This window comes from Astatotilapia calliptera, chromosome 3, assembly GCF_964374335.1.
Source record: "Astatotilapia calliptera chromosome 3, fAstCal68.1, whole genome shotgun sequence".
Taxonomy (NCBI): Eukaryota; Metazoa; Chordata; class Actinopteri; order Cichliformes; family Cichlidae; genus Astatotilapia; species Astatotilapia calliptera.
In genome coordinates, this window is record NC_137424.1 from 70,165,154 (window position 1) to 70,177,331 (window position 12,178).

Consider the following 12,178-nt stretch of genomic DNA (forward strand, 5'->3'; position numbering starts at 1 on the left):
GTGTTGAGAGCTCAGTGGATCTGCGCTCGACAGTGCAGCCTAGGCGGAGTAGTCGAACGCAGATTCACTGAGCGCAGGGCAAGCTAGCAGACAGAAGTTTAGCTCTCCTTGCAACATGACAAATTGAACCTCCCCCACCCTCATTCAGATCTGGCATTTGGAACTATCTTGGTTTTCATGTGAAGTATGACCCTGAAGGTAAGCGCGTCATGGACAAAAGTAAAACAGTATGTTGGATGTGCCATGCAATGCTCAATTACATTGGTGGGAACTAGTGTGTTAGCGCAGTTAGCTTGTTAACGTGTTGACACTGTCCAGCCCCACGCACGGGCGATCGGCGGTAACTCATTAACGGAGATTTGCCACGTTATGGCGTTAATGTCATTTTAACGAGATTAACGCTGGCAGCACTAGTGGGAACACAACGAATATGACTGCACATTTACGCCGACATCATCCTAGTGCAAAGACAAGTGGAAGCAGACAAAAACAACAAGCACGCATGCTACAAACTTTACTCGAGTCATTTAGACAGCCGTTAGCACATGATTCTCCTCATGGGGACCTGATATGTTTAATATGCTGCTGAGAATATAGCCCAGAAGAAGCGTATAGTATAGCTTTTATTTTGGAAAGAGCCATTTCTCTGTAATAAACTCTCTTTTCCAAAGATGAGTGATTTCTCGATTAGATTAATTTTTTTATTACTTTGTTGTTTCAGCAACATTAAATTTAAAAACTGTACTTCTGAGTTAAAATATATATTTATAATTTTAATAAATGACAAATTAAAAAGGCATGAACATTTTTTTTGTATCAAAAAAATATCGAACCGTGACACCAAAGTATCGAACCGAACCGAACCGTGAATTTTGTATATCGTTGCACCCCTAATATATATACACACGAGTGTTTATACAACACAACATGTGACAGTAAGAGTTTGGAAAAATGAAAAATCACTGTGGATTATAGAAGGAGATATTATGACAGCCACAGGACTGCTGACCTTGCTTTCCTCGTCGGTTTTGTCTTTTCATCTGTAAAATGTGGGTAAAGTTGCATGTTTGGGAACACCTCATTGGTTTTGATGGGATTGTTGGTTTAGTCAGTTCCCTCCTCACACCAATGACTTAGGCTGTGTGAATATGTAAAAAATGTTATCTGTCTGGACAATAATGTTCAGCTGGATGGACTAGAGGGACTGTTGTCTATTTTTGTTGAAAACTCATATTGTCCATGTTCCTGATTTGTAACTGGTTTTGAATATGGCTTCTGAATCCGTCCACTTCTTACAGACTGCTGAACACTTTGTTTTTGTGGTAGTTTAGGAACACTGATTGGAATCACAGATCACTTTTAGTCCAGATGATTTGGTTGATTTTGGTTTCACTTTATATTAAATAATCCCTAATCTGCATTACGGTTGTTGTTCTGTTTCGTTTTTGTTTCATGTTTTTACATTTTATATACTTTTGGGTCAAGTAGTAGGCTTACACTGATTGTTGGTGTAGAATATTAAATCATGCTGCGTGTTATAGGGAATTAATTTGGTATTTTGCCTTTTTTGGTGTTGGGTAAAATCAGCAATCTTTTTGTTTGTGTGTTTGTTTGTTTGCTTCGTTTTTATTTGATTACCTGATTGGTCTTTGCTTTGGTTGTTGTTGTTGGGTAGATTTGGGAGGGGGTGGGGGGCAAATTGTTGCAGGAGTTGTACTCATAGGCACTTTAGTTCAGGTACATAAGCCTGTATCCCACTAGTACCAACTCGACTCGACATAACTCGACTGTGCTTGGTTTTGGCCATTTACAGCTACAACTGAGTACCCATCAAATAACACAACGTCATAATTTCTCTTAAACCAAGTCGAGCCGAGTTGATTAGCTAACAGTGGAAACTAGGCGTTAGGCACTTCGCTTGGCTTCCATCAATTTCAGATCCTACGATCTGAATATTTTAATTATTGAATAATTCTGTTATTTAATTCTGTTATTTCTGAACTCAGAGCAGAACTCAAATATGAGACTCATGTGGAGAATTGAGAAATGCAAAGACAAAGTTACAGCAGGCACTTTGTCCCTTGGAGCTATGTAGCTGCTGACAGAGCTCCTCTTAAACTAGCTGGGACCAACAACACATGGTGGGTTTCACTCTGAGTTCTTTTATATTTGGTGTAGAAATTCAGACTCATTCCTGGTGTCTGTTACACTGAACCAAGGAGTGAAGGTGTTGGATTTGGTGGCCTCAGGATCAAATAACTGATCTTTTGATCGGACTTCATTGAGCTATAACCTCCAACATTGGAGTGGATGGAGTGGTTTGACCAAATTCCCTTTTGAGTGAGTGAAATGCTAAGTTAATCATAGCTTGCTTGGTTATCAAGCTGCAATCATACCCTGTGTAGGTGCAATTGTGATTTCTTAGTTTGTTCATCCACAATTCTCATTGCTACTCTTCTCGTATGTAGCGAGAGTAAAAACATTTCCACCAGAGACACCAGTCAGTCTTATATTGTAGCTTCTGCAGCCTCTGTGGTCCACAGACATTTTAGCCTCTGAGATGACACGTAACAGAAACAGAAGCACAAGATACCTGCTTATGGTTAGCCATCTAAAAAGTATGATATAAAATTTGATATACTCTATATTCAGTTATAGTTCATTTGTCTTTTTGTAGCAGCAAATCACATAAAGAGTCATTTCAAAAGTCAAATGATAATTCAAAGAGTCATGTTAGCTCAGCAGGATGTGGTTGTGAAACACGAGTGCCATGTAGTGTCTCATTTCACATGTCTCTGTTAGTTCCTCTTTCCAAGTTTTTTTTAACTAGTTGCAAAAAATCCCCCTTCTTAAAAAAGGGGGAAGAACAGCTAGGTGACAGCTATTAAATTGGGACTATTTTTTAACTTTAGAAAACATAATTAATCCACCGTCAGCCACTCAACCTAAAAATATTTGCTTGACAGATGTTTTTCACTAATATATATATATATATATTAGTGCCTCAGTGCCTCAGTACTACATGGAAGCTCCTGTCAGGCATCATATCGGCTAAGATGAACAGGCACATGGGTCAATACATGAGCGGGACACAGAAAGGAATTGGCAAGAATACCAGAGGTGCAAAACACCAGCTACTGGTAGACAGAACAGTCAGCCGAGACTGCAAGACCAGACTGACCAACCTGTGCACTGCCTGGATTGATTACAAGAAGGCCTATGACTCAATGCCCCACAGCTGGATACTGGAATGCCTAGAATTGTACAAGATCAATGGGACCCTAAGAGCCTTCATCAGGAACTCAATGGGGATGTGGCGTACAACACTAGAGGCCAACTCCAAGCCCATAGCACAAGTCAGCATCAAGTGCGGGATCTACCAAGGAGATGCTCTGTCCCCACTGCTGTTCTGCATAGGCCTGAACCCCCTCAGTGAGATCATTAACAAGACTGGCTACGGATACTGGCTACGGATACCGACTACGGAACGAAGCAGTTGTCAGCCACCTCCTGTACATGGATGACATCAAGCTGTATGCCAAGAGTGAACGAGACATCGATTCACTGATCCACACTACCAGGCTATACAGCAATGACAGTGGAATGTCGTTCGGACTGGAGAAGTGTAGTCGGATGGTAACAAAGAGAGGGAAGGTAGTCAGAACTGAGGGGATCAGTGAATACCTCAGGCAGCAGAAACCCAAGAAAGAGGAGGGAGACGAGGAACCATCATGGAAGGACAGGCCCCTGCACGGTATGTACCACCGGCAGATAGAGGAGGTGGCTGATATCCAGAAATCCTACCAGTGGCTGGACAAAGCTGGACTGAAAGACAGCACAGAGGCACTAATCATGGCAGCACAAGAACAAGCTCTGAGTACAAGATCCATAGAGGCTGGGGTCTATCACACCAGGCAAGACCCCAGGTGCAGGCTGTGTAAAGATGCCCCAGAGACAATCCAGCACATAACAGCAGGGTGCAAGATGCTAGCAGGCAAGGCATACATGGAACGCCATAACCAAGTGGCCGGCATAGTGTACAGGAACATCTGTGCCGAGTATAACCTGGAAGTCCTGAGGTCAAAATGGGAGATGCCCCCAAGGGTGGTGGAGAATGACCGAGCTAAGATCCTGTGGGACTTCCAGATACAGACGGACAAAATGGTGGTGGCTAACCAACCGGACATAGTGGTGGTAGACAAACAGAAGAAGACGGCCGTAGTGATCGATGTAGCGGTTCCGAATGACAGCAATATCAGGAAGAAGGAACACGAGAAGCTGGAGAAATACCAAGGGCTCAGAGAAGAGCTCGAGAGGATGTGGAGGGTAAAGGTAACGGTGGTCCCCGTGGTAATCGGAGCACTAGGTGCAGTGACTCCCAAGCTAGGCGAGTGGCTCCAGCAGATCCCGGGAATAACATCGGAGATCTCTGTCCAGAAGAGCGCAGTCCTGGGAACAGCTAAGATACTGCGCAGGACCCTAAAGCTCCCAGGCCTCTGGTAGAGGACCCGAGCTTGAAGGATAAACCGCCCGCAGGGGCGTGCTGGGTGTTATATATATATATATATATATATATATATATATATATATATATATATATATATATATATATATACTGTTTTCTGTTTTTTACATCATATTTTCTTTTGGTCTAATAAATGTTGAATGTCTACATTTCCAACGAAGAATGAAAATGTTGTCTTGACAACCTGAAACTGTTTTCGGGTCTTGATTTGTCTCACATGGATGTTCTATGTCTCAGTCTAACAGCTATATGTTGTTCATTGTGTTGCTCATATATTGTGTGTTTTTTCATTCTTGTGCTTGAGAGACACCATCGACTGGAACCAAATTCCTCATATGTGTTTTTACATATTACTTGGCCAATAAATGTGATTCTGATTCTGATATGGTTTTCTCACAACAAGTTAAACTGTATTACACATGCATATTACTGTATTTCTGCTGTATTAGATTCTGTAATTTTGCTGTAGTCGAGTTCATCTTCTTTGTAAAATATTATTTATATTTCTGTCATGCAGTTGTGGTATGTATGGTGGTATTGATTTTCATACTAAAAAATACTAGCTACCAGGTACCACCACCTGATGGAAAACCCTGAAAACCGGGTTGAACCAACCCGTGTAGGTACTAGATACTCCAGTAAAGACTGGGCAATGTATAATGAAAGAGTCACACTATACTGCAAAGCTAATGATGCAAGATTTTAAAAAGTCTCCAACCTCCTCGTTCTAATGTTAGGAAATAATATGCTTTGTACTAGGAAGCTCAGACAAACTATCCAGCAAGATGTTTTTTGAAATTTTTGAGATTTTGCCAAATGATTTGTAGATAAATCCCTGGTTATTACAGAAAGGTTCAGAATTCATAATATGAATTTGTCAAAGAAAAGGAAGGAAATGAAGTTTATAAAGCCCTATCACCAAATGGAAGTGAAAGAGTAAAAAGTTCCTAACTATCCGCACACATAATGGATTGTACCAATGCAATCATCTTGTGTTTGGCCTTGCCTGGGCACCAGCCAAGAGTTTTTTCTTTGTCTTCTCTCATATCTCTCCTCCCTTCTGTTTTTCTTTCCCTCCCTTTCCTATCCCCTAGTCATGTCTGTCCCACCTGAAATAACTTAAATGGACCAATACAGCAATGCTGTGATGATCCACTTGGTAAAGTGAATCTGTTTGGCATGTTTCTTGGCCTTCAGACAATTATTCTTTTTTTTTTTGTGTGTCCCGTTTGGATCTTTAGCCATCAGAATTGTTGTCTTAAGGCCAAGAAAGATGCCAAGCGGATTTATTTTACCAAGTGGATCATCATGGCCTTGCCATATTGGTCCATTTGATTGACCTTTATTATAATTATGAATTTATTTTATTTTCAGTTGCTACAAACGGGACAGACATGACTGGGGGATAGGACAGGGAGAAAGAATGAAAGAAAGAGAGGGAGAGAAAGAAAAACAGAGGGGAGAAGAGACGGTGAGAAGGGGGGAAGAAAGGAAAAAAAAAAAACAAAAAAAAAAAACCCACCTGGGTCACCTGTATGGAGAAAAAAAACAGAAGAGAAAGCAAACAACAAAGAGCAACATAATAAAAAAAAACAGCACCATCACAATAAACTAGCTAGCAGTAGATATCAATAGTTACTAAATAATAAACGATATTGTGCAGCACGCAAGATAGACAGCGCACAATGTGCTTTGAGGCAGCAGCCAAGAAAGGTGTAGTCCGCGTCTGTGAACACCCGTGTGTACACCTGTGTGCATACCTGTGTGGATCAGCATGCTTGCATTCCAAAGGTTTCTCCATGTAACGATCTGCTAGGGAGTGTGGGGAGCCATAGCCCCGTCCACCAGGGCATGAAGCAGGTATGGAGGAGATCCAGGCCACAGATATCCAGAGGCCCCAGAGTACAAGGACCACCAAAGGGGGGGGGGGGACCGTGCCACCCTCCTGGGAAGAGCTGAGTAGAGCCCCAAAGGAGAGGTCACCCCGCAGCTACGGAGCAGAGGGCAGAGGGGGTTGCAGTGGCGTGCCCGCGGGCTCTGCCGGCAGCCAACTGTGCCAGAGAGGACCGAGCTTCAGGCCCAGAGGCCAGAGGCCTGAGGGCATCCCACCCCCCGGATGGAACCCAGCCGGGCCACAGGCGCCCGGCCCCGCCAATCGGCCACCAGGAGTGAGCCGGTACATACATGAGCGCCCAGGCCCAGACGACAAAGACCACCAACACGCCAACGTCTGAGGGCATCAGCCACCGGCAGGGAGTGTGGTGAGGGGAGATAGGCCTCCATACTTTAGAGGGCCTGAGATGTACCCAGAGAGGTTGAGTCTAAGACCCAACCTGACATATAGACACAGACGAACAGGCACACGCGGACACAAACGTGCATTCCCACCCCATATACACAACCAAATACTCGGCATGTCTCTGTGTTTCTTAGTTGCTGTCTCCACCGTGTCAAGTTTGCGTCTCTGTGTCATACTTCCTGTTTTACTTTGAAGGTCCGTGTCTTATGTGAATGTTCAGTTTACGCTTCCTTGTCTCGTCAGTTCTGATTTCCTCCAGCTGTGCTCTCCTTCTGTGTCTCATTCCCCTCGTTACTCCCCAGTGTATTTAAACCCTGTGTTTCTCTGAGTCAGTGTCGTGTCGTCCCTCATGCTCTGTGTTTCTACCTGTAGCTCCCTGTAGCTCCCTGTGTGTTTTGTTAAGAGTCTTTCCAGTTTAGATTTTGTAGAGTTTTTGTGTTTAGCAATAAAAGCTGCCATTTTGAGTTCAGTCCTGTCTCCAGTGAGTTTGCGTTTGGGTCCAATTCCTGCCGGCACACAGCCGTACTATTACAGAATAACAGGTAGAGAACGTTGTCAACCAACCGAAAGGTTGATGGGTTGATCCCTGGATTCCAGCAGTTTGCATGTTTACATATATGTGACTAGGTGAATGAGGCTTTGAGTAGAAAAGCACAACATAAGTAGCAGCTCATGTTTATTTATATAACACTTTTAAAATAACTGTTGACCAAGGTGCTGTATATTTAATAAAAAAAAGATCAGATGAGTCACAGAAAAGTGGATCAGACACCTGCTGGGGACGATCAGAAAGATAAATACAACATCATTGTCATCTCTTATGTAGTCGGTGTCTCCGAAAAACTCAGGGGAGTCTTCTCCAAGCACGACATCCCAGTGTAGTTCAGACCCAACAACACACTCAGACAAAAGCTTGTCCGTCCTAAAAAAAAATCTCCTAAACACAAACTTAACAATGTGGTGTATGCTGTACAGTGCAGTGAGGAATGCCCAGAGCTCTACATTGGAGAGACCAAACAGCCACTTCACAAGCGCATGACACAACATAGAAGAGCCACCTCCACAGGACAAGACTCAGCAGTTCATCTGCATCTGATGGACAAAGGTCACTGTTTCGAGGATGCCAGTGTTCACATTTTGTCCACTGTGAGCGACCATCTTTGAACAGAGGTGGTGGTGGTTTACGACAGTTTACAACTGTCTGCCATCTATAATTCAGTTTTGAGATCCCTGCCAGATGACTTAATGCCCACTCACATCCTGGGCCATCTGACCTCAGGAAGTCACATGATAGCATGAGGCTAGGTTTCACAGCGCATTCACCCGAAACCTTGATTGTGACCTATCAAGGTGTGACCTTTTCACACCTTGATTGTGACCTACACCTGTTTTCACACCTTGACTAGTGCGATTAGGTAGAGGATCAATATGGGGTTCTGGACCAGCTGCAGTCGGCTCACTGTGACCAAAGACTTATGAGGGTTGTAGGTTTTTCCTGTGTCTATGAACGTACTTGTTCTGTCAAACGCAGCACAATAATTTATTAAGGAGTAGATAATGTGGTAACTAAATAAAGTGAAAGTGTAAGAGCAGCTCTGATGTAGTGTAAGGGTTTCTCACGGAGACAGCTCAGATCAACAAGAGGAGCTGAAGGAGAATAGGTGTCTGTATATTTATAAAGGACATCATTAGCTGTGTGGGATGAAAGAAACTTCCCATTTGGTTCGATCAGAGGGGAAATCAAACAAAAGTCTTTCGATCTTTGCACACTTTAATATTTTCTCACTTCATGTTCTCGTTTACATGAAAACAACTGGCAGAGAAAACACTCGTGTTCTGGGTGTTGTCTGCCCACTGGCGGTTTAACGGCAGCTCCCTTTTCCCAAGAATTCATTCGTGCTCCATTGAGATCGAGGACAAAGTTTTTACAAAAGAAAAAAAAAAGAGGGACTGTTTTGTGATAATTCAGGCGCAGGGAAACTGAAAGAGTTTATTCTGGCTGAGCGACTGAAGGACACATGTGACATGTTTCAAACCTTGAATCTGATCTCACGCAGACAGATTTGAATCTCCGGTCCAGTTATTCATGGATAATATCAGCAAGCAGGATTTTTTTATTTGCTCGACTCTGCTGTTTGCTGTCGTCCTTGTGTCCGTGTCTGCAGGTGAGATTTAACCGTTGGAAACCAAACAGCGACCATAAGCAACATAAAGAAGAATAAAGAGTTTCAGAGTGGTTTGCATGTGTACAATATGGTTTAATGCAATATCAACATACATAATACAGTAGTAGTTCATCGTTACAGAATGTTTTTGTTTTAAAGTGAATATGTGGTTCATTAAATAAAGTTTGCTTTAAACCCCCCACCTCCCTTCCCCCCACTCATCATCAGGGCATGTTTCTGTGGAACCTGCAGGAAGTCAATTAAACATGTAACCCCTAAACAATAAGAAGACAAAGGTCTGTGGAGTCTTTCCAAAATGATCTGGTGCTGATATTAAAACATCTCTGAGAAAACCATCAGCTTCCATTTACCACGAGCTCCTTATTCAATCTAAACAGACTAGCTCTTATGTAGTACGTTTCTACCTGAGCAGTCAAATCACTTCATACATGTCTCAATCAGCAGTGCTTTATGTCATATTTATTCACACTCCTGCTCTACCTCCTGAGCCACAGCCACTCTAATCTACAACTGTCATCAGAGTTTTAGACAATTCAAGCAGCAGGACTTTGACGTTAAACTGAGGTCAAAGTGCCCACAGATGATGAGAAGATATCTTTGTCCTATCAAAATCTGAGATTTTTGGCTTTTCAAACTGATGTCTTGGCAATCAAGAAAAAAACACAGATCATTAAGAAAAAAATTAAGTCAAATGTCAAAGACAGTAAGCAGCATATTTGAAGTAAGTAATTCTTTTTGTCAGTCCACTGATGTGGCACACTTGATAGTGTCCACTAAATACTTCCCGCGTGTGCTCCTCTTTTGACTGTTCTCAACATCAGTAGTTAAAAAAAGTATTTTTGGTGTCTTGTCTGATTCTCGACAACTCACTTTGCTATGTGTTGTTCCCTCTTTCAGACCAGAAAATCATCCCAGTTCAGTCTGGACATAGCATCAGTCTACCATGTCAAGCTCCAAATAATAAGGACTCCATCAGAGTTGTAATGTGGACCAAACCTGGCCTACAAGATGAAAATGTCTATTTGTATCGAGATGGGCGATTTGAATCTGAAGAGCAGATTTTTAAGAACCGAGTGGATCTGCAGGATGAAAGACAGATGTAAAATGGAACTGCGTTTTTGATTCTGAGGGATGTGACGGCAGATGACTCGGGAGCATACCACTGCATACGAGTCCAGTTGGCAGCAACTCGAAGTAGCAGCAATCAAATCACCACTATCGAGTTGAGAGTTGATCCTCCAGGTGAGTGAGTAGAGTTGAGTGTGTGTGTGATCAGAGGTGAAGCTGCTTCCTGGTTGTTGATGTTTGTTTCTAAAGATGTTGTTGATGAGACTTTGTAGAAAGCAGCTGGTCTGAGTGATGTGATCAGAGTGCAGTAGATAATGTCTGACAGCAGTTTGAAGAGGAAATGGATTCTGTTCTGTTCTTCACTCATCACCTACCTGACAGCTGACACCTCACACCTGTTTCTCACCTGCAGGTCAGACAGGAGGACACACAGAGGGTGGAGGGAAGGAGGCTGGATCTGTTGGACTGAAAGTTGCTCTGTCTGTTTCTGCTGTGCTTCTTGTTGCTGCTCTTGTTGGTTTTATGATCTACAAAAAAAAAAGTAAAAACAATGAAGGATTTTTATGAGACTCCAGTGTAGACTAAAAGGACTGGATAGAAAAGCCAAATGTTACTCAACCTAAAAATAATTGCTAGGCAGATGTTTTCACTAACAGTAACTGAAAAAAATGAAAAGAAGGATATATATATATTTTTGTATTAAATGTTCGTTCTATATTCTGGGGATGGTGGTGGTGTAGTGGGGTGAGGGGTGTATTCTTGGCACATTTTAGGGAGCTGTGAACAAACTAAGAATAACATCATGGAAGTGCACCTGCTAAATCTACAATAACTGTGTAATGCTCTCATTTCAACATGGACTGAAGAAGTTTATTACTACTGACCACCAACATAACATTATCTCATCTTATCTTATATCCTATTGTATGGAGATAAGATACAAACAGCTTATTAAACTAATATATTGTTAAACCTGTAGTTACTTCTACTTTTTTTTAAGTTTGAAAGTGTGTTTATGCCAATGTGTTGTTGTGTAACAGCTTTCAGAAGCACTGTGTAATTAAAAGTACATGAAAAAAAATCTGGGTCAGTGAGCTAATGCTTGTACTTGATTAAATGGTGACTCAAACAAAGGGTAGCTATGCAGCACTGTTTTGTTGCAATTGAAGAAACCACAGACTCAGAGGAAGAGGGCGGGCTTTACTTGGTGTCAGTGACAGAAATGAAAAAAGCTCAAATGAGTGAGAAGGACGATGAAGGAAACATCTGTGCTGTGTCTGCTCTGTAAGTTGAATCTCTGTGTTTGTTTGAATTCTTGTACTTTGACTGTCTGCTCTCCTGATAACTGATGATGGAGGAGAAGACATGAAAAACAAATCAGGCTGAATTCAAGTTCAAACACCACGAGGACCAACTGCAGGTCTGAACTGACTCTTTATCTTTGCTCAGGAGTCGAGGAAACACAGCAGGCAGTGAAAAGATCAAATCATTCACTCATTATATCAACACAGCTGCACAGTGGACACATGACTTTATGGGACTTACTTTTTCAGACTTTTGTTGTCCAAACTTCATTGAAACATGTTGCAGAGATGTGTCTGTGTGTTGTCAGCTGTTTGTGTGGAGTTGTTCTTTACGTTCACCTCAAATCAACCTGAGTGTCATTTCTATTTAGTTCTGATCTCACTGCTGAGCTGCACAACAAACCAAGGTCAGTAACCTTCTTCTGTCACAGTTTAAACCTGAGAAATGCTCACTGATATGACCTGATTGGGTTCATGTTTTAGAATATATACAAACTAACATTTTAACCCTCACAGCTCGTCTGACTGTGAGTCCCAGCAGCTCTCAGTTCTTAGAAGGAGACTTTGTGTCTCTGAGCTGTGAGGAGGACGACAGCTCTGCTGGATGGACTCTGAGGAGAAACACAAACGTAGGAAACATCACTCAGTGTGGAGATGGGTGGGGAACATCATTTAACTCTTCATGTGACATCAGTTACATTGTTGAACGAGACAGTGGAGTTTACTGGTGTGAGTCCAGAGAGGGCCCCATCAGTAACATGGTTAACCTGACAGTCACTGGTAAGCTGAGTGTGTG

The 12,178-nt window shown here is 42.3% G+C and overlaps 1 protein-coding gene and 1 long non-coding RNA gene across 2 annotated transcripts in view; both read left to right on the forward strand.

Annotated features, from left to right (window-relative positions):
* Positions 1–12,178, forward strand: part of LOC113018484 (cell surface A33 antigen-like) — a 122,970-nt gene that overhangs the window by 43,931 nt on the left and 66,861 nt on the right. The window lies entirely within an intron of this gene.
* The window catches only part of LOC113018014 (uncharacterized), a 41,021-nt gene continuing 40,268 nt past the window's right edge, over positions 11,426–12,178 (forward strand). The window contains exon 1 of the long non-coding RNA XR_013906455.1: positions 11,426–12,162. This is a non-coding gene — a long non-coding RNA (uncharacterized LOC113018014). The remainder of the gene's footprint in view (positions 12,163–12,178) is intronic.